The sequence below is a fragment of the Artibeus jamaicensis genome, unplaced genomic scaffold (assembly GCF_021234435.1).
Source record: "Artibeus jamaicensis isolate MK-2021 breed Jamaican fruit bat unplaced genomic scaffold, CSHL_Jam_final contig_464, whole genome shotgun sequence".
In the NCBI taxonomy this organism is placed as follows: domain Eukaryota; kingdom Metazoa; phylum Chordata; class Mammalia; order Chiroptera; family Phyllostomidae; genus Artibeus; species Artibeus jamaicensis.
This window is the reverse complement of record NW_026521842.1, coordinates 22,656,417-22,678,053: the sequence shown is the minus strand read 5'-3', so window position 1 is coordinate 22,678,053 and position 21,637 is coordinate 22,656,417. Positions and strand designations below refer to the sequence as shown.

The 21,637-nt window shown below is 39.5% G+C and overlaps 1 pseudogene; it reads right to left on the bottom strand.

The window, feature by feature from the left end:
• Nucleotides 1-2,797: 2,797 nt before the first annotated feature.
• LOC119061421 (60S ribosomal protein L38-like) lies at nucleotides 2,798-5,720 on the bottom strand (annotated as a pseudogene).
• Between the last annotated feature and the right edge of the window lie 15,917 nt (nucleotides 5,721-21,637).

The following is a 21,637-nucleotide window of genomic DNA, read 5'->3' as shown; positions in this document are numbered from 1 at the left end:
ATAATAAAATAAAATGATCTATCTATCTGTCTGTCTATCAGCTTATCTATCTACTATAGGTTGAATGCTTTGGCCCCCCCAAATTCATTTTGAAGCCCTAACCACCCCTTACCCATTATGAGAGCATTTGGAGATAGGGCTTTGGGAGGTAATTAGGGTTGAATTAGATCATAAGGCGGGGGCCCTCAAAATGAAATTAGTGGCCTTATAAAGGAAGAAGTGATTCATTCTCTCTCTCTCTCTCTCTCTCTCTCGGCCCCCCGCTTAAGAAAAGGCCCCATGGAAACATAGTAAGAAGGTGGTTGATCACAAGCCAGGGGGAGGGTCATCACCATACCAGTGTGATCTGGGAATTCCCAGCCTCTGGTAAATGTATGTTGTGTAAATCACCCCATCTGCTGTATTTTGTTATAGCAGCCTAGTGGACTCATACAATATATACGTACTTTATTGTAAATTGCTGGTAACATATATCTCTCCCTGTCCTTGCCACTACAATGTAAGATTTCCATTACACATACAGTATAAAGCACATCTGAGATCATCTCTAGGATATGTCAATGATCTATGAGTTTTCGCTTTTATGTCAACTTCTGAGACCAGGAAACCCCGCTTTTAGCAATTCAGATTCAGCGAGAATATCAACTACTTCAAATTTCTCAGTGATAGGGTATTTTAAATTTATTTTTATTTTTAGAGAGAGGAGAAGGGAGGGAGAAAGAGACGGAGAGAAACGTCAATGTGTGGTTGCCTCTTGAATGCACACCCCCTACTGGGCATCTGGCCCACAACCTAGACAGGTGCCCTGACTGGAAATCAAACCTGTGATGCTTTGGTTCATAAGCCAGCACTCAGTCCAAAGAGCCACGGGAGCCAGGGCATGATAGGGCTTTTTAAAAAATCTCTTGATCCTCACTACTCTTACTAATCTAGTACATAGCAAGCACACAATAAATACCTGTTAGATGAACAATTGAATTAACAAATTTATTTTTAAATCAGAAAATGCTCCTTTCTCTTCAATGTGGTCCAAAATTTCCCTTTATTATAAGCAAAGCATATGATAGACATTATCTCTCTTTCTCACACAAAACTCTCTTTCTCACACAAACAGGCAGAGCTCCTGGTTGCAAGTTATGTGCGTTCAATGACTAAAGCTTTACCTGGCCCTTCACACTCCTCGCAGAGGAAAGCTGCCCCTCCCACCCCCAGTCTCCTAGTCACGGCACACGGTCTCTGAGCAGACTTGCCCCTTTTTGGCCAGCCAAGCTCTTACCTGTATTTGCATTCCCAGCCCAGGCACCTTTCTCCTCCCAGCATTTCCTGTCCCACCTCACCCCAGCCCCTGGGTTTATAAAACTGTAGCAGCTTTCATCTCTCACTCCCTCCATAGAGATAATGCCCACGTCTATGCTGATGCAATTGGCCATCTACCCAACTGCTGATTCATGGGGGCAATGGAACACCAGGGGAGCAGGTAGTATCTCCAGGTTAGCCTCTTGCTTATCCTACTATTGCAGTGAGTGATTAAGTGCTCAGCTGTTACTTCCATTTTCCTGTCTTGTTGCTTTAATCAACTACTATGACACCTGAAAGCTCAGCTCTTTCCTGCTCAGCTGTCACACACACACACACACACACACACACACACACACACACACACATATACATGATGGCTAGAATTTGGAGATTCCTCATTTAAAAAAAATACCAGCCTCCATGGTACTTCTCTAAACATTCCATTAGAGTGCATGGATTTATACACTGGATCTCTTCAGCTCTCTGTAACTTTTCCAATGGAACTAAACTTCAAGAAGTCCTGAGACCTTAATAAAGACAATTTGCTTATGACTTTTTAAAGAGAATATTGCATACATAACATGAAAAGCAGAATTGTGACTAAAGGCAAGTCCAATCTAACTGCATCCCACAACTGATTTGGGGCGAGGTAGCCCAGATGAAGTCCATGTGCAGTAGTAAGTGTTAAGTGAATCCTGAAGCCTGACAAAATGCCAAGTTGGAAGAGAAGTTGGAGATCAACAGAGACGACAGAATAAAACATAAGCGAATCAGGACGCTTCTGGAATTGCTATGACAGACCTTTATGGATTCGGTTCTGAGCTTCCTGGCAGTCCGAGTGAAAATGGAAATACGATCAGTTATATAGCTCTCCTTTTGTACAAAGAGAAAATGTGCACAACACTCAGGGAAATCCCTTATTTCCCACCAGTTCTCCCTTAAGGTTTCCACATGGTGCTTTGTAATGGAATTTGGATGAATGAATACGCTTTATGGGAAAAAGAAGACTTTACATATAGGAGCAAAAAAGTGATTGACAGCCCAAATCAGGGTTAACATGTGCCACGTTAGAAAGGTCAAATGAAATGACTTTGAAAATGAGTGTGGTAGATCCTTTAGCATGTCCTTTTATCTGTAGAATTCATCTCTTACACTTCCCTAAAGACAAGTCACACATTTCTTAAGCAGAAGCGCCACAGGCTAATTGGTATGACCACCAATGTAGTGAGTTGAGGTGCTTATCACCTCTACAGCCAGAATGGTGGAAAAAAGAGTGCCAGAGATTTAATTACCCGGGAGGAACAGAAATCATTTTTTTCTGACGTACAACCCACCTAGAACAGTCACACATCTAACTCAATGGCCGAGGCCAGCAACTGGTCCTTTGTGTGGGAGAAATGCCTGAAGAACCACTAGGTTGCAAAGTGGCTTCCCTTCACTGACTTTCCAGGTCCCCATCGGTTAACATGAAGACTGGAAAACACAGTCTCCGTGAGCATTAGGGCTTGGTGATGTGATGGTTATAGTCACTTCCTTCAGGTGTTTTTCTGGTGGAAGCTCTTGGGCAAGACCCTGCAGATTTTCCAAGTGACGTCATTGCACTGCTGAGAGCAGGAAGCATGGGGAATCTAGCAATTCTGGAAGAGGTCGGAGAAACAGCTACAACTTATTGAATGCCTTAAGTGGGCATGGCATTGTGCTACATGCTTGTCAACACTTATCCTATTTTTATTCTGATTTAACAGATGAGAACCTATAGCTCAAGGAGGTTAATAAACCTCCTTGAAGCTCTTGGGGAAAGACAGAGGTTTCAATCCTAAGAGGTAACTCTAGAGTTTGTACCAAACATCATTCTAAAGGAATGGCTTATAGGGTATAGTCCTAGAAACAGCAGTATCAGCATTATCTGGGAAATTTGTTAGGCATTCAAATGCTCAGGCCTAACTGCCAGCCTCAGAGTCAGAAATTCTAGGGTTAGGGCCCAGCAATCACGTCTGATTTAAGAAGTTTTCAAGCTTGAGAACCACTGTTCTATAGCTGTATCTCTTGGCTTCTGACCATGATTCATACTGTCAGAAGTTCAGGGGAAGAACTACTCACTGTCCATAGGGAGACCTCTGCTCCATCTTTGTTAGAACCTATGGCTTCTTGGGAAAATCCCCTTTTGCCAATAAAATATAATGATCTCTAACTGATGTAATGACTCCTATCAATTATGTTAACAACCTTGGCAAAAGGTTATCTCAGTAATTTATCTATATCAGCTGTTTCTCACCGTGACCCAGACATTTAGAGATGCAGTTGCAAACTCGAGATTTGGAGGGAACACAGCTGTCCACAGCTGAGGATGAAGTAGCGGGGTCATTTGTTGAAGAACATCTTTTTGCAGCAGAACAAAACTACCTGAAATACTTTTCAGCACAGTATACAATCCTAATGTCTAAGAGCAGTGAAGCACTTATGGGTGCCAAGGATTTCGTTTATTCAACAAATAGGAACACACCTATATACGCATGCATCTCAAGGAGTTTAAGTACCCTGAAGTGTACTTGTGATTGCATAAGCAGCAGTCTGTGGTGAGAGCACTCCAGCAGACCCAGACTACAATCCCGAATTCACAAAGGCAGCCTTGTCAACATGGTGTGGGAGGGAAGAGAGATAAAGGAATATGTAAGAATCTGAACTTAAAATTCTTAGTTACTTTCATGTGAGCAAGAGAGAATTACTGAATCTTTTACATTTGCTGTTTGTTCGTCTATAAAGTTAGAGTTGTGATATCCACTTCTTTATGGTCCTATGATTATATAAAACATGTGTAGTACATAGGCTTCAGATGTGTTGCCTTTTTCTCCTCTGCCTTCCTTTCCTGGTTGCTAAGATCACAGCTAAGTACCTTTATAATCTGATCATTAAGATTTAGAGCCTTAAACTGGTTAAATGTGAGACCCAGAGATTTTCAAGTGTACATACTGTTTATGCAGAGTATTGCTAGATAGTATAGGGAAATGGAATTTTCCTCATCAACTACATTTTGTTAAGGCCAAAAGACAAAACACATCGTAAATAGTCTGATTATATATATATGAAATTCCTTACTACATAGAGTGGAGGTTTCTGTGGTCCAAGTCACCTTCACATACTAGGTGCATATTGAGTTAGAACCCTGTAAACCTGACATTGAAGTAGCTTGGAGAAAATAAAAAGTTCATAGGGGAAGAAATAGCTGATCCGTACTTAGTATCTCCTAACTCTGCTGGGAATAGGGGGGACATCTACTAATATAATTCAACTTGTATCACAAGTGATTGAGTAAATGCATGGGGCTAGGTACTCTACTTAGTGATAAGATAAGAAAACCAACACCTCTGTTCTCTTGAAGTTCAGAACCTAAGAAAAGAGACAGGAGAAATGCACTAGGGGTAATTACTAGGTGTGTAATAATTTTCTACTAAGCTCTTGTCCGGACAGAACTTTAAGCCATTTAGATGAATTAGGAATGATGTTCTCCAAGATTTTCAGGTATGTGAGTTACAGTCCCTGGTAGACTATTTGAGGATCAACAGTAGACAACTTACCTACTGGAGTCCTTGACAAAGTCTTCAGGTTGCTCTGGTCTATGCATAAGGGCTCTGTAACTAGAAATGCTCAAGTCTGCTTCCCAGATGCCAATTGAGTCTTTGGTTTTCTTTATTCATGAAATGTCTGAGTCAGTTGCATCCATTGTGAAGTATGTCCTTCATAGAAGGGCTCATAAGTTTGGCAAGAGCTTTTACTGCCAAAAACATAGACAACGATATTATGTTCTTGGTTTTACAAAATCACACAGTTAAGATGGTGTCTGCCAGATCTTGCCATTCTAATTTATTTTTCCTTTTATAATTAAGGGTTACATTGTGGGGTTATGGTTTGAGAAGTTAACAAGAGGTTTTGTATGAGGTTATACATTGGGAAGCATGTCGATATGCTAATTCTTAGACAATTTCATTTAAGCATTTACTATTCAGTGATGATCATTGCCTGGAATAATTATTACATTGGTACCTACAAAATGGTTAGTAAAAGGATATGTATCATTCTTTATATAATTAGTAACTGGGGTTCTGATCTTTCCAAATAGATTTTCTTTTTCTTCATTTTTTAAATTTACACTTCCTCTCCTTTTCTTGCTTTTTTTTTTTTAAATTAACAAAATGAAAATCCAAGTACCTGGTACATTTCAGATCTTCTGCAGCCAGACCTGGAGGTGAGGACTCCTTCAGTATCTCTGCCTTCTCTTTGTGATGACCAAGGGCATAGATGAAGCTGCTTCACTGAACTTTGAACCTCATATTATCCCTATTTTTCTTGATCTTGACAGCTCTGGCATTGTTTCCTCTGGCCGTGAGCAGAAAGTCCTTGATTTCCTCAATGTTTTGAGGCATAACCACAGGCAGGCAGGAGAGTGTGTGGCCAGCAGACCGAACAGTAAGAAGAGAGGAAGATGGAAAAGACAATGACTTCTGTTTCCAGACAGTTAATCTCTCACATGCAGGAAACTGGGTGTTTATTTTGAATATTTTTATGCATCATAATCCAGTACTGTTATTATTGACACCAAGAGGTCCAAGATTTGGACAGTAGTAGTCTCTTCAGACTCTTCCCTGTGTCCTTTGGATATCTCTGGTTTCCTCGGAGCACGTCCTACTTTCTGGTATAGTTAGATATCTGCCATCCTAATTTTTTAAAATGTATTTTGGGTAATGAATTTCTCTGTTGTCTTACTATACTAATGGGATGAGTGTTGGGTAGTTGTGCTTGTTCTTTCCACCCATCCATTCTTCTTTTTGTTTTTTGTTTTCCTGCATATAAGTTTTAGAATTTCAAATTTTATTTATGGTCATCATGACCTCAGAACTCATAATTCCTCAAATGTAGTAACATTTTGGCCAGATATGCCTTAGAGTTGATCAATTTTTTCCACATACTCAGAATACTTTTAAATATCACACAATATATTCAAGTCTACTTTTATAGCCCCAACATGTCCTCTGGTTATATTTTCACTCATCTACAGTTTCGTTTTTCTTCTTTAAAAATGGGTGGATCATCCTAAGCAATCTTTTATATGCATCACTGTCTAGTTGCTTTATGTTAATTGTACCCCTCTTTTCAAATCCTTTTATGATATTTTATGTTGATTGCATTGAAAAGTGGATGTGTGTGTGATTTTTTTATTTACAAAACTTTCATTTTTTTAAATTATTAAGTTTGGTCTGTTTTAATTTTGCATCTTTTTCTCTATTAGCCATTTTTTTTCTGAATCTATAAATCACAGTGAAAGTAAAACACTCACGGTGTTTTACTTTCTACTTTACAGACTTATTAAAGTATACCCAGTTCAAGTTGAGATATTACGATATGGCTTACTTATGTTTTGAGGTTGAGTATTTTGGGAAAGAAATTTTTCAGCCACCAAAATATTTTCTAATGTTCATTTTTCTTCTTATACTACACTTATATGGTACATCTGCTTAGATGTTTTCTTTAATTAAATTTTAAGTGTTTTATACCACCCTGGACAAGTAATAATAGGTGACCTATATTGACAGAGTGAAGAGTGTGGGTGACTTACCCCGTTTCTTAGCTTAGCAGTGCCTCTTTCTCTACGTACTGGCAGAATGTTTGGCAACAGTTACATGAGGAAATGTGGAAAAGAAAAAGAGTGTCTAATTGACTCGTGGATTCTGCTGGGAAATTTGCAGACAAGACGTTAAAAATATAGCAATTAGTCTCTTCAAGCTTCCTATGTTAACATTTGACAACAGAAAACTAAACTAAAGAAGTAATTTGAGTTTTTGAAGATAACTTAGAGAAATCATAACGGAGGAAGGACTTGCTTAGTTCTAAAACAAAATTTTTTTACCCCCAGCAAGTTTCAAGATGTTTAAAAAAAAAAGTCGAGGAGGAGATTGATCAGGAATCTCTGTGCATGCACTTAGGTATATGGCCAAAGAAGACTACTCAGATATGCCAAATCCAGAAAAAAATAAAAGGAGGAAAAGCCGAGGAGTCGAACTGAGGGCCTGCACATGCGCACTCTGTTCATCACGCCAAGCCACCTGCAGGCATTTGAGTCATCCAAGTGGAGGACCTCACTGAATGCGGAGCACAGACAAGACACTGCTCCTTGCTCTTCCTAGAGTCCTGAGCCACAAAATCCTGAGCACATGCAAATGGTTGTCTTAGGTGGTTGAAATGCAGCCACAGAACACAGTGTGGTTTACATTCAATATCTTCAAGTAGGTATTTGCTATACATGATGGTGACCTGTGTGTATCAACTGGACTGGTCAAAGGAACACCCAGAGAGCTGACTTGACATCATTTCTGGGTGAGTCTGTGAGGGTGTTTCTGGAAGAGATTAGCATTTAAATGGGTGGACTGGGTTAAGCAGATGTTTCTTCCTCAGGTGGGTGGGTGGGGACACCCCATCCCCTGAGGGCCTGGAGAGAGTAAAAAGGCACAAAGGTTGAATTTATTCCTTGCCTGACTGCAGGGCCTTGGGCTTCAGTCTTCTGAGCTCTCAATGCTCCTGGTTCTCAGGCCTTTAAGACCCAAGTGGGAGTGGCCATTGGCTCTCCGGCTCTCAGGCCTTACAACTATATACCAAAGGCTTTCCTGAGTGCCCAGCTTGCAGACATCAGACTTTAAAACTTCTCAGCTCCCATAATTGCATTAGCCCATACCTTATAATAAATCTACTTATATACCTATATATTCCAATTTGTAATGATACAATTTGTAACCCATGTGTATTTGTATGTGTATGTCTGTATCTAGCTATATCCATATGTCTCTCTCACTCTGTCTATATCCCCTATTGTTCTTCTCTGAGAACCTTAACTAATACTTTATGAGCATTAAATCTAGAGAAAGCATTACTCTAGAGGTATAGATATGAAATTCACCAAGACAAATAATAAATAAAGCAATACAGGAAGAAAAAACAACTCACAGAGAGTGAGTGGAAGTAATAGTAGAAACGATGCTAGAAATGACCATCAGAGACAGGCAATTAAATAGTTACACACAAACATTTTACGCTAATAGAAATACTTACAGATGTTAGAGCTGTAAGGAAGAGGCAATTTCTTATCTTGTCTGGGCAGATCACAGATGACTGTAAAGGGAAATTAGGCTTGAACACAGTTTTAAAGTTGAGTGAGAAATCGCCAAATGAAATGGCCAAGTAATGAAGCAGCCTGTTCAATAGGAATGGCGCAGAAGAGACAGTTAGCTCTGCCACTGAATTTGCTTCCTCTTTCATAATCTGAAGTTGTCACTGGGAGAAGGCTGCCCAGCAAAAATAGACGCATGTCTTGTGACTTCATGCTCACTAGTGGAACATGAGCATAAGTGACGTGTGTCACTTCCAGGCCAGGATTTTAAGAAGTATGGTTTTTGGGGAAGGGCTGGGGGGTGATTCCTTGTTTGTTTGTTATTATTGTCCATTGTCTCGATCTCTGTTAGAAGAGAAATCTGAGAGCCTTGGAACTGGAATCAGCCCAGACCCTGAATCATTGTGTGGACATGGATCACATGCTACCCTCAGTCTACAGTTTCATGAATAAAAATAAAATTCTATTTTGTTAAGCCACGGAAAATGACTTATTTGTCACGGGACATGACGTGATCCTCTTGTGCAGCTACTCTACTCTGTTTTTGATTATGGTATTAAAGGGGTGTTAGGGACAGGGATCGAGTTGGCCTGGGTCAGATGTCTGAGGTCTTATATGTTTCTGATGGAATTCAACACATTTTCTTAAGGACAAGTGGTGTATTGGCTTGATCAAACTTTTCTTTTTGGAGGGAAGCATGAAAAATCATGTTATTGTCTTTAAGCCCAATTTACCTCTACATTAACATAGATTATCATTACAAATGGAGTATTTTTGCATGCATTTGCAACACATGCCTGTATCATTCTTATCTTCATCTATTTCTATTATCCTTTGGCAAAAAGTGAGGGAGAGCCAGAGAGAATTATCATTTTTAAAATGCTAGAAAATGTACAGTGAAGTTCCAACAACCCCCCAATTCACAAGCTTATATATGCTGCAGAAGTTTGATTTATTGAACAGGAGAATAATAGTTCTCCCCCCACCCCCGCCCCGACTGAACTTATTAGTGTGCGTCTCACATGGTGAAGAAAAAGTAATGAGTGAAATGGAGCCATTTGATATCTCTATTGTGTGTGTTGGTAAGTGCACAGGAAGAAGATAGAAGACCTTCAAGTATCTCAGCTCCATTTTTCATGCACAGACACATTACATAATGACTCCTTGTTGAACTGTAATTATAACAGAGCCACCTTTATAAACATGAATACAGGGGAAACTAATTAGGCACTAACAATAGGCAAATATTATTCTCTTAATTAGATCTTCTATTGGAAATCCTGCATTGTTCCTGCTACTCCAGTGTAAATGACATTTAAATCATAACAGTGTCTCACAGAATGGTCTATCAGGGATGAGAAAGACAGACACAATGTCACGGGCGATGAACGCCTTTTCAAATCTCCACTCATCTGAAGTCAACGCAGTGCAGTCCCCCAAACAGCTGCTTTGGCTGATTTGTGTACTCGCATAATTAGAGCTGAATGTGTTCAGTCGGCACATCTTCAGTATTCATATATTTTGATAGTTCTTTTGTCACGTATTATTTTTACAGAGCTGGTTATTATCTTGTAGTTGAAGTGCTCAACATTGGATTAGGGTGAGGGATCTGGAGGGCAAGTGCAATGGGATGGTTTCTCTGTTCCAATCCTGCACCATCATTAAATCAGTTGGTCTCTTTCTCTCTCTCTCACTCTCTCTCTTTCTCCCACCTCCCTTAGTTTCTATTCCTCATGCCCATCTTAAAAGAAATGAAAGAAGAGAAAGATCTGCTCAGAAGGTCTTACTCTGGGCGAGGTGCAAACGTGGGGAGGAAGAGCAGGATCTATTATTATCGAAACAACTCTCCAAGCAGACGCTTCCTGCTCACCCTTGAAGCAGCCTCTGGGACACGTGCCCAGACAGTCTCAATGAGACGTGAGGGGCCAGTGGCCATGTCCCTTGCATAATAAACACACGTTTCATTGTGGGATCGGAAAGCAGAATTATGCCACCCATTTTGATGAAAATGTGATTAAACAGGCATGTAATAAGCAGCTGAGGTCCTGTGTGAGTAAAATTAAGATAAATAATGGTAAGGCAAGATCTTCTGTCTTAAAGTATAAGGAACAATGGCAATTTTTACTGGACGCGCTTATACTGGAAACTAAATTTTGTATGAATTTATACATGTATCTCAGATCTCAGGAAAAATGTATAAACATAATATTCTGAAATTCACAAACTAATTTCCACTTTTGCTTCACCTTAATAGTGTTTGGATCCATTCAATAAGTATAGACCTATAATAGCAGGGCCTAGAAGGGGGAAGCGGAGGGATCTCCAGCGCCCAAAGACCCTAAAATAACTTTGGTTAAATGCCTACCTCACATCAGATATGCAAAATGAACAGAGAGAGTTTAGAGCGAGACAAGGATTCAGGCCAACTGACTCCCACCCATACTTATGTCTGGGTCGTCTTGTCTCCCCAGCAGGAAGTTGGCACCACCTTCACCTGTCAATCAAAGTGTAACTCCCTCACCCCTGTCCCACCAACTATATAAGTCCTCAGAACAAAGGACTCACTCTCTTGGCTCTTGGATCTTCTGGCCACATGGGGAGCCCCTGGCCACTAGGCATCTGGTGGAGGCAGGGGCTCTGGCCTCCCTTTGTGGCCACCTGGCCTCTGGCCACCCTACTTTTGACATACTTGCTTTTGCTCTCCTGTTATTAGAACTTAGCACTCATAAACTTTGCTCGCACTTGAGTAAGCTTGCTGACCTGTAATTCTTTGCTGCATTGGTAAGAACTGAGTTTCTGGGAATTTCTCCCATAACATTATATTTGAGGATAAGACAAATGCTAGCAGACCCAATAAATATCTAAAAATTTATATCTTAAAAATTTTACTTAAATATTGTGAGCTGCACAGCTGTTATCTCTAAAATTGTTACAATAAAATGCTAGGTAGTTAACATGATAAATGGCATGCTGTTTCAAGAGTTAGGTGGATTTTCCGGCACAGAGTATACATTAAAGGATTCTTTTTTTAAGTTAGGCATTATTCTAGGGATTCTGATGGATATGAAATTAAGTAGACTCTACTAAATATGAACTATTGAAATTTGTATTTTATTATTTTTATCACAAATATTAGGTTCATACAGTTTAACTAAAAATCTACCCTCCAGGGGCTGAAAATCTAATAAAACTGAGAGGCCAGTGTCTAGGTATAGATATTATTAACATCTATGTAGTAAAACATATAGAGTAATAGGCAGTGTGGAAATACTGGGGTAAAATAAGTCAAATCTAAATTTGGGATGAGATTAGATTCCCATCCCATGAGATGGGAAGTTTCATATAAAAGGACTTTTGGTTTTGTAAAGAACTTGTCAGGTGGACAAAGGAAAAGAGAGGGAGAAGGAGGGAGGAAAGGATGAATGGAGGGAAGGACAGAGGGAAGGAGGGGGGAGAGAGAGAGAGAGAGAATCTTCCAGAAGTGACAACTGTCTGATATTATTTCCTATGAGAACTCATTAAGTTCTTTCCATGACCAGTAAAATATTTTCTTCCATGCAAATACATCACATATTATATAGATCAATATACTTGGAGTTTGTTACAGACCAAGGTTTGAGTATTTGGTTAGACTGCATACTCTAAAGTAATAAAAATGAGTTTAAATACTGAACATATGCTATCATTTTGTATTTGGGCATATATTTGGCCTATTTAAGTATATTTTCTAATCATTATAGTTTGGAAAGTCATAGAGGGTCTTTGTAAGAATTCAGTAAGTTAGTACTTTAACAAAAACACTTAACTGAATGTCTGGAATAATGATCATCAATAAATTATCATTTCTCTCTGTTTCACATTGTTAATGTGTAGGAGGAGCTATTTCCCTTTGGGACTGAGATAGTCAATTTTTACATGTAAAATTCAACAAGTAATACTTGTTTTGCAGTTAAAACATCCTTGACATCTTTTACGAGTGCTGCAGTTTTCTTTAGGTTTCTTAAACTTTCCATGATTTAAAAAGAAAGTCAGTATTTTCTCCTACAACTGCCCTGCTGGTGACCTTAATAATAGTGATTATTTGGGGTTCTTTTTATGAAATTGGTAAATAAGCAGCTTCACTAAAATCATTCTCAGGCTCTTTGACCCTCAGTAAGTGTGTGTGTGTATTTGTAATACTTACAAAAAAATCATCTAGCCTTTTTAAATGTGTATGGCGAAATAATTTTCAAAGGGTTGAAGGACAGGAAGAGATGGGTTGATGATCAACAGGATGCTGGCCAAGTTCAGAGCAGGTGTGATCAGAGGTCAGATAAGAGAGAATGTTTTTTACTGAGCTACTACTGTGTGCCAGGACCTGCGATTTATACCGTTTACTTCTTAGCATAAGTACACCAGGGTATTCTCTTCATCCAAGTTTTGGTAAAGAGGAAAGTGAGAATCAGGAAATAGGCATTACTGATTGTAAGTGGAAGTGAAGAGGCAGCAGCTCGAGACTCTGTGGGAGGAGCTATGTATTTACAGTAGCCACCTGGCCACTTTCCATACCTCCACTTCCAAAGCTCAGGGCAGAGGGGGAGCTTGAGATTACTAGTTGTGCTCTGCCTGTGGAAGAAACTGGGGGAATTCGGAAAATTTTAGGCAAAAAAGAAATAAAGAACCTGCTGACAACCGTGTGAGGAATCTCATTTAAAAGTTGGGGGACTCCTTCTATCTTTCGATCATGAGTTAGTTCTGGGAGGGACTATTAAAATCCTCCAGATGGACTACCAAGTTAAATGGTATGATATTCATGGATTCCTTTTTCTTAAAAAAATTTTATTTATTTATTTTCAGAGAGAGGGGAGGAGAAGAAGAAAGAGAGGAAGAGAAACACCAATGTGTGGTTGCGTCTTATGTGCCCCCTACTGGGGACCTGGCCTGCAACTCAGTCATGTGCCCTGACTGGGAATCAAACCTGTAACCCTTTGGTTTGCAGGCCCATGCTCAATCCACTGAGCCACACCAGCCAGGGCCATGAATTGCTTTTTTTTTTTTTTTACAGAATTACAGTCTACATTCAGTATTTTGTTGTAGTAGTTTTAGGTGTACAGTACCCTGATTGAACAATCATATACTTTACAAAGTTTCCCCCCTGAAATTTCTAGTACCCACACACATGACTTCCCTTTCAATGGGAAGCAGAAAAACCACTGGTGTCATCGGAGAAAAAAAAGACCACGGCATTAAACAAATGCAATTTATATCACATGAGTCATAAACAATAGGTATGTATCTTATTTCACGTTTATATGCTTGTGGAAGAGAAAGTCGTAACAGGAAGTGATGAACCCCAAATATGTCTTAGGCATTACATGAGTTACTTTACACGTTATGTGCTTGATGACAGATGAGAAAATCAAGGTTTCAGTATTTAACAGAAGTTTCCTAAAGCACAGGAGGAATCGGGACTCCTGTCTGACTCCAAAACCCAGGCATTTTTTAATGCCCAATATGGTTTTAATAGGCTAATAGATTTTTAAAAACATGTTACAGATAAGGCAGTCACATTTTTAAATTTTTGTGGCATCTTCATATTGCTTTCCACAGTGGCTGTACCATTCTGCATCACAACCCACTGATCCCACTTCTGGGAATTTATCGGAAGAAACCCAAAACACTAATTCAAAAGAACAGAAGCCCCTTATGTTCATTATAGCATTATTTATAATCACTAAGTTATGGAAGCCACCCAAGTGTCCATGAATAGATAAGGGGATAAAAAAACTATGGGGCATTTACACAACGGAATACTACTTGGCTGTAAAAGAGAAGAAATTTTACCTTTGCAATAGAATGGATGGACCTGGAGAACATGATGCTAAGTGAAATAATCCCGTCAGAGAAAGACAAGTACCATGTGACTTCACTCATATGTGGAATCTAATGAACAAAGTGAAGTAAGAAGCAAACTAGAGACAGACTCGTAGATAGAGGAGGCTGACAGCTCTGGATGGGAGCGGGTTAGGGAGTGGAGGGATCAAGCAAAAAGGGACAAGGACTCATGGGCATGGACAATGGTGTGGTGATTGTGGGGGGAGGAGAGTATAAGGAGGATTAATGATGATAAGAAAAGTAATAAAATATGAATTAAAAAGAAAAGAGAAAAAAGTTACAAACAGCTTTTCTTCCTTCCTTCTTTTACATCTTCCTTTCTTCCTTCTTTTCTTTCGACAAATATTTACTCAGCACCTACCCTACGACAAACACATTCTGAGAATACGTACGTGAATAAACAAACATTTACTTTTGAGGCACTCACAGTCTACTGGGAAGGAGACATATAAACACATATGTTAAAATGAATGTAAAAACCAAATGGAACATAGAGACAGGACTGATGAATGTGGGGGTTGCAGGTGATTTTTGAGCTGGCTCTTGGAGGACAGAATGAACATTCCAAGTGACAAGGACATTCTAGACAGAGAGAACACCAGCGTGGTAAGGAGGAGCCCAGAGCCAACACTGGCCTGGGAGACATAAGGTTGGGATATAAATGCTGCCTGTCTCCACTCGCAGCAGGCCTTCCCACTGCCTCCTGCTGCTCTCATCTATTTTCTTGCTTTGCATTTCCCCTGCTCTCCTAAACCTGTGATTCCGTCTCCGCCCCCCTCCTCCACCTCCTCACCTCATGTCCAAAACACATGGGTATGTAGGATAAGCGGGTGAGCTTGGAGCGGTTGGGTGAGGGGAGGGGTGTGGCGAGGAGCGCAGACAAGGTGAAGGGCACAGTAATGACGAGCACTGGGGCCTGCAAACCCCACGACTGCCTTCCTTCACCTTGAAACCTTTTTTGCTGTTCCATGGCCAACATCATGTTTTGCCAAATGATTTTGACTGATAGCCGCCTTAGTGCTGATTCAAAGGAAATACATAAAGCAGATTGTCAAGTTCCATAAATGGGAGAATATAAAAAAAAAAGAGTCACCTATAATTTACAAAGGAAAGAGAAAATGTTGGGGGGAAAAACAGATCTTGAACAGTCATCCAATCAAGATCTTAATTCACAGGCTCTCCTTGAGCAATCACCACCAGGTGATGCTAATTAGCAAGAGCACTGCACAGGTGTTACCCTACGAGAGCAAGAAATAAAAAATAAAATGAAATCCAGCTTCAACCTAGTTGTCTATATTTCACCTACTTGTTCCTACCTATGCCATGTTTAACCGTGCCGTATTTAATGTCTGATGTGTTATATATGGAGACCATTGTAGTTGTCTGGAAAATGCCCTTTCCTCCTTAAATACAAATCCCCAAAGAGCCGTCACCCATCTGTTCATTCATACCTCATATGCGCAATTGATCGGCATCCAGGGACTATCCCATGAGCTTCTACTGTGCACCAGACACTGGACTTGGCACTAGGAACATGGTAGTAAAATTAGAAAGTACTAGTTTTGGAGAGAGTCACATAATTAGGTGTGACATAATTAAGTGACTGCAGTTTTTCTGTCCCCAGTTGGACAGAAATGTGTAGAGTGGTAAAAAATCTGTAAACTCAGAGGCCTGACTTAGCCTATTCTACAAGGTGTTTCTTTTCTGCTGTATAAAGAGCTGAGGTTGAATTGGTGGATGAGATAGGAAAAGGGTCGTAGCATGAATCTTGGACCAAAGACATAAAAAATTGTGTAGCAACAAAAACAAAGCAAAAGAAAACTCTGGAAGCTTGTGTGACTGGAACTTAGAGCCAGCAGACCATGATGATTTTATAGGTAAAGGGACCTAAAATTCTGTTAAATGGTTTATATTTTAATTCTTCCCAACTATCCAAAAATCAAGTTGTTTAAAGCAAGTTTTCACAATATGACGCAAAAAAGCCACTGATTGGACAAAAGGATCCATCTCTTATGTGATATATAAGAAATGCAGAGTAGTCCACTGAGAAAGTGTATACAAATTTGGGGAATTTTCTCTGTAAAATGTTAAACTGATTATCTAAGAAAATATTTCCATATTTGTCCAATAATTTAACAAGGGAAACTGCAAGCTAAAATATAGGCTCCAGTCATGGTCCAGAGAGGCAAGTTCACCAGAGAGACAGAAGCAGGTTTAACCGAGGAGAATGTACCTGCCATTTAGAACTGAGGGGAAGGACTTCTTGCAACTTCTTCACGAAATGGCTGAGCCTGTCCGTGCTGACACACTGATGCCTGTTTTATTTGCTGTTAGTTTACTAGGAGCTCTGTCCAGAAGTCAGCTAGCAGAGCAAAAACACCAGCAACGTGGCCGGCAGAATCAGGGATTGTATCCGCAGTGGAGGGGCCAGAGTTGGCTCTCTATTTGAACCAACCAAGTAACTTGTTCCCCTAATGAGCTTTCCCTGAAAGCTGGCCGTGAAATGCCCACATTTTCCAAAGTGTGGTGCCCAAGTCATGATTTAGATGGGAGAGCTTTTTGACTATAAACATAGTATTAAACAATATTAAGTTAAATAGTGAATTACTCCCGTTTCACTTATACATTAGTCTCGACTAAGAGATCATGTTGATGATGATAACGTGTCTCAAACACCTATCATTTTGTTTTTTTAACTTTATTTTTATTGTTAACACTATTACAGATGTCTCCGTTTTCTAAGCTACTGTAAAGAAACCTATATTTTGATAACAGGTGTCAAATTTAGAGCCCTCCCATAACATCAGTACTCCAGAAGAAGGCACGTTGTGCCCTGGCTGGTGCAGCTCAGTGGATTGAGTGCAGGCTGTGAACCAAAAGGTTGCTGTTTCAATTCCCAGTTAGGGTACATGCCTGGGTTGTAGGCCAGGTCCCCAGAGGGGGCCATGTGAGAGGCAACCACACATTGATGTTTCTCTCCCTCCCTCCCTCCCTCCCTCCCCCCTCTCTAAAAATAAAGAAATAGAATCTTTAAAAATTATTAAAAATAATATATTCTCTACCCCAGTCAGGTTATGCTTTGGATATTCTCCACTGCATGTTTCTCATTTTAGTTTGAACCAAACAGGATAAATGGTGATAAATGGAGGAGACTTGACCTGGTGTGATGAGCATACAATATAGTGTACAGATGATGTGTTGTAGAACTGTGCACCTGAAACTTGTATAATTTTGTTAACCAGTGTCAATAGAAGGGAAAAGAGAGGAATATAAGCAGAAAAAAAATCCCCAATATATTAAATTGTTCCACTAAATGCCTGAAACTTCTTATGGCCCAAGCTCTTTAAGAATATTAAAGGTGGCAATGGGCCTGGAGGGAGATGCCCTTCCTTCTGTCTTTGACCCAGGAGAACATCTCATGCAGGGCCTTTCTTCATTACTGGCTATTTTGGTGGCTAGGAAAACTCTGCAACTGATGTAGAACGCAGGGTGAACTTGGAGCCTTGGGCACTTATTGTATTTGCAGTCACCATTTCCTCTCTTTATTGCTCTCACAATCACAACATTTTATCAAGAGGTGTTTGAATTAAGAAATTCAAAACAAATGTAACAACTAGAGCACATTCCAAAATGGGCAATTTCGGCTGTCTTAAGGTATGTCAGAAAAATAAACATTCATTTTCCCCGTCTTTGAAGAATTTGTGAAAGAACAATTTGAATTTTCCATTAGACCTCCAAGTTCATTTCATAACATACTGGTGTTAAGAAGTAAACATAGAACTGATCATCTTATCTTGACACAGACTGAGAAAAGGATGCCATCCACCATTATAAGAAGCAGGTAAAAACCTTTATGTTCAGCTGGGGATGCACAAATGGCACTTCTAGGGCATTAAGAGAAACGTTTTGGGACTAGGGTGATTTTATGCATCACTCTGTGCTTTGAATATGGTGGCGAGATGTTGCCTTCATATCAGATGTTGCCAAATACAAAAATATTTTATTTTCTATAAGTATTAACATTTTTTAGAAAAACCTGACTTTATACAATAAACAGATTTTCAAGATATATCTTAAGAACCCTGAAACACCAATCCAAAAGAACCTCTGCACCCCAATGCTCATAGTAGCACAATTTACAATAGCTAAGAGTTGGAAGCAACCTAGGTGCCCATCAGTAAATGAATGGATCCAAAAACTATGGTACATTTACACAATGGAATTCTATGCAGCAGAGAGAAAGAAGGAGCTACTACCCTTTGCAACAGCATGGATGGAGCTGGAAAGCATTATGCTGAGTGAAATAAGACAGGTGTTGAAAGACAAATACCACATGATCTCACCTTTAACAAGAACCTAAACACCAAAACAAACAAGCAAGCAAAATATAACCAAAGACACTGAAATACAGAACAGGCTGACAGGGATGATAGGGGAGAGAATTTCAGGGGAAAAGGGGAAGGATTCACAGGAACAAGTATAAAGGACACACGGACAAAAACTAAGGTGGGGGGAGGAAATGGGAGGGAGGTGGGGAGCCCTGGGGTGGGTGGGCTGGGATGGGAGTAAAAGACAGAAAATTGTACTTGAACAATAATTAAGTACATTTAAAAAATATATATCTGTATGATGTTTAGAATGAATTGATCCCAGAGAATTGATTACCATTTGAGGAATTTTAAACATTTGTCAGCATTGGCTTAAAGTGGTAGTCAGTTTTCTTAATTAGGTTAAAGTCTTTCTGGATCTAGCTTAGATGCTTGAAGTGAGCTCCTCCTTTTTAAATGATTTCCTCCCTTTTTTCATTCAGTTCTTCCTCAACACCATCAATGTGATTTATCTTTCTAAAGCTCAACTCTTTTTTTGCCATTCCCTATCTAGAAATCTTCAATATGACCTGAATTTTTTGAGAACAGAGACAATCACTTTCAAAGTGGCATTGAAAGCCATTGATAGTCTAACATCATTTTACTCTTCTGCATATTTCATATATCAAAAAATTCGTAATATATTTACCTTCTTCTTCCTTCCTGTGGGCTACTTTTAGAAAGTAATTCCCATGTAAATTATTTCATTATATTATGTTACATGTACACAAAATGCTGAAGATGAAGATTAGAGGAAAGACTGACAATACGGAAACTTATATGAAATATCTCAAAATAATATTACAGTAATATAAAACAGTAAATATTATAAAATGGATATATTATGCAGTTTCAATCCATTTCAGATGTTCAAATCAACACAAAAAGAATAAAGTGCTCATCAATGTAGCATTTTCAAATTAGACCTGAGTCGTCCTGCAAATTCCTTTTCCAAACTTGCTTTTCCTCTCTGCCTGGATAGTCAAATAACTCCCTGTATTGACAGGACACTTTTAAAGCACTTAACACAGAACAGTATGTAAATTCACACTAATAATGCAGAATGCTTATAGGAATCTGCTTCCCAACTTGCTGCAACCAGGATCGCATTCAAGGAAAATGAGAAGGACAAACGGAAGCAAAAAGCAGACACAGGTTTTTTTTTAAGCTAAGATAGAATAATGTGCATTTTTAATGTTGTAGACTTACATGCCACAGCTAGAGGGTGTATTTATTTCATTTAAGCTCATTTAATTCATGTCTGTGTGGAGGGCAAGTGAAAGTTTTAGAAGAATAATCATTGTAGTGGGTTCTTGCTGAACCTATTTTTTAATAAAAATGTGTAGTGGAACCACGATCTGTCTTAATGAAATGAGTTGATCAGAGTCAGTTGTTGATATACTACTTGATAAGGGTCGATGGAGAGTTCTTTGGTACCGATGAAACCTGACCTCTGGGGCATGGGACCAAGACCTTCCTCGAAAGCTGGGTGCAGTTACTCACAATTTCTTCACTCACAGAAGGAATATTTACTGCGTACTTAACTGTGTTCTAGGCACTGTGAATGGCATTTTGGATTTACAGTGAGTAGAGCTGAACACATTCCTTGATCTCGAGAAGCTCATACTCCAGGCCAGGCGAGACATATCAATGTATAAAAAACCAAGAGATGTGCTGTAAATGAGAGAAAGGTAGTTATCTCAGAACATATGGCACTGCCTGCTTGACACTAGGGGTCATAGAAAGCATTTTCAAGGAAGGGACACTTTGGCTGATATCTGCAAAATGACAAATCACAGAGAGAAGGGACGTAGTTAAGAATGGTGGGGTACGTTGAATGATGGTACCTTATTATTCAATACAATCACATACGAATTCCTAGAAACAGCAAATCTGTTATTATACTTGGCAAAGAGGACATTGCCAATGGAATGAAGTTAAAGATCTTGAGATTATTAGGTTGGGCCCAATGCAATGACAAGGTCCTTATAAGAGGAGGCGGATAGGTTGGGGTCAGAAGAGACAATCTGATGAGGGGAGCACAGTGATGAGACTGCTGGCTTTGAAGGGGAAGAGGGCCATGAGCCCAGAAATTTGAGAACCTTCTAGAAGCTGAAAAAGGCCAAGAGAAGGATTCTGGATTCTTCTCTAGAGGCTCCTGAACAAATGCATCCCTGCCAATACCTCAATTTTTAGGACTTCTGACCTCCAAACCTGTAAGAGAATAAATGTTTGCTGTTCAAAGCCAACAAAGCTTGTGGCAATCTGTTACAGCAACAATAAGAACTTCCGCTTTGCGGGACAACGCCCAACCAACTCAGCCACACCAGTCAGTGCAAGAGTTCATTATTTCTTATGGCCGAGTACTATTTTGTTATATATATGCTGTATTTTCTTTACCCATTTATCTATTGATGGACACTTAGGTTGCGTCCATATCTTTGCTATTCTTTTCAAATTAGTGTTTTCATTTTTCTTGGAATAAATACCCCACAGTGGAATTGCTGGGTCATATGATAATTCTATTTTTAATTTCTTGAGGAAGCTTCACGCTGTTCTTCACAGTGGCTGTACCACTTTACCATCCCCCCAACAGGGTAAAAGCCTTCCCTTTTCTTCTCGTCCTCACCAATGCTTATCTGTGGCACAGGACATTAATAATTCCTTTACCTTAGATGTTGGAGGGAATAAAAGGTTATTATTTCAGACACTCTCTCTCTCCTCCCTTCTCCTAAATCTCTACCTTCATCTTTACTTATTTGAGTGTTTACCATGGTGAATAGTTCTCCAAGTACCTCTCTGTGACCCATCTTTCTCGATTTATTCAGATGTCTGAGAAAGTATCACATCACCAGTTTGGATTCCTTTCTGCATCATCATATATTTCTAGCAACTTGCCCTTCATTCTTTAAAATTTTTGAAAATATAAAATATTATGTGC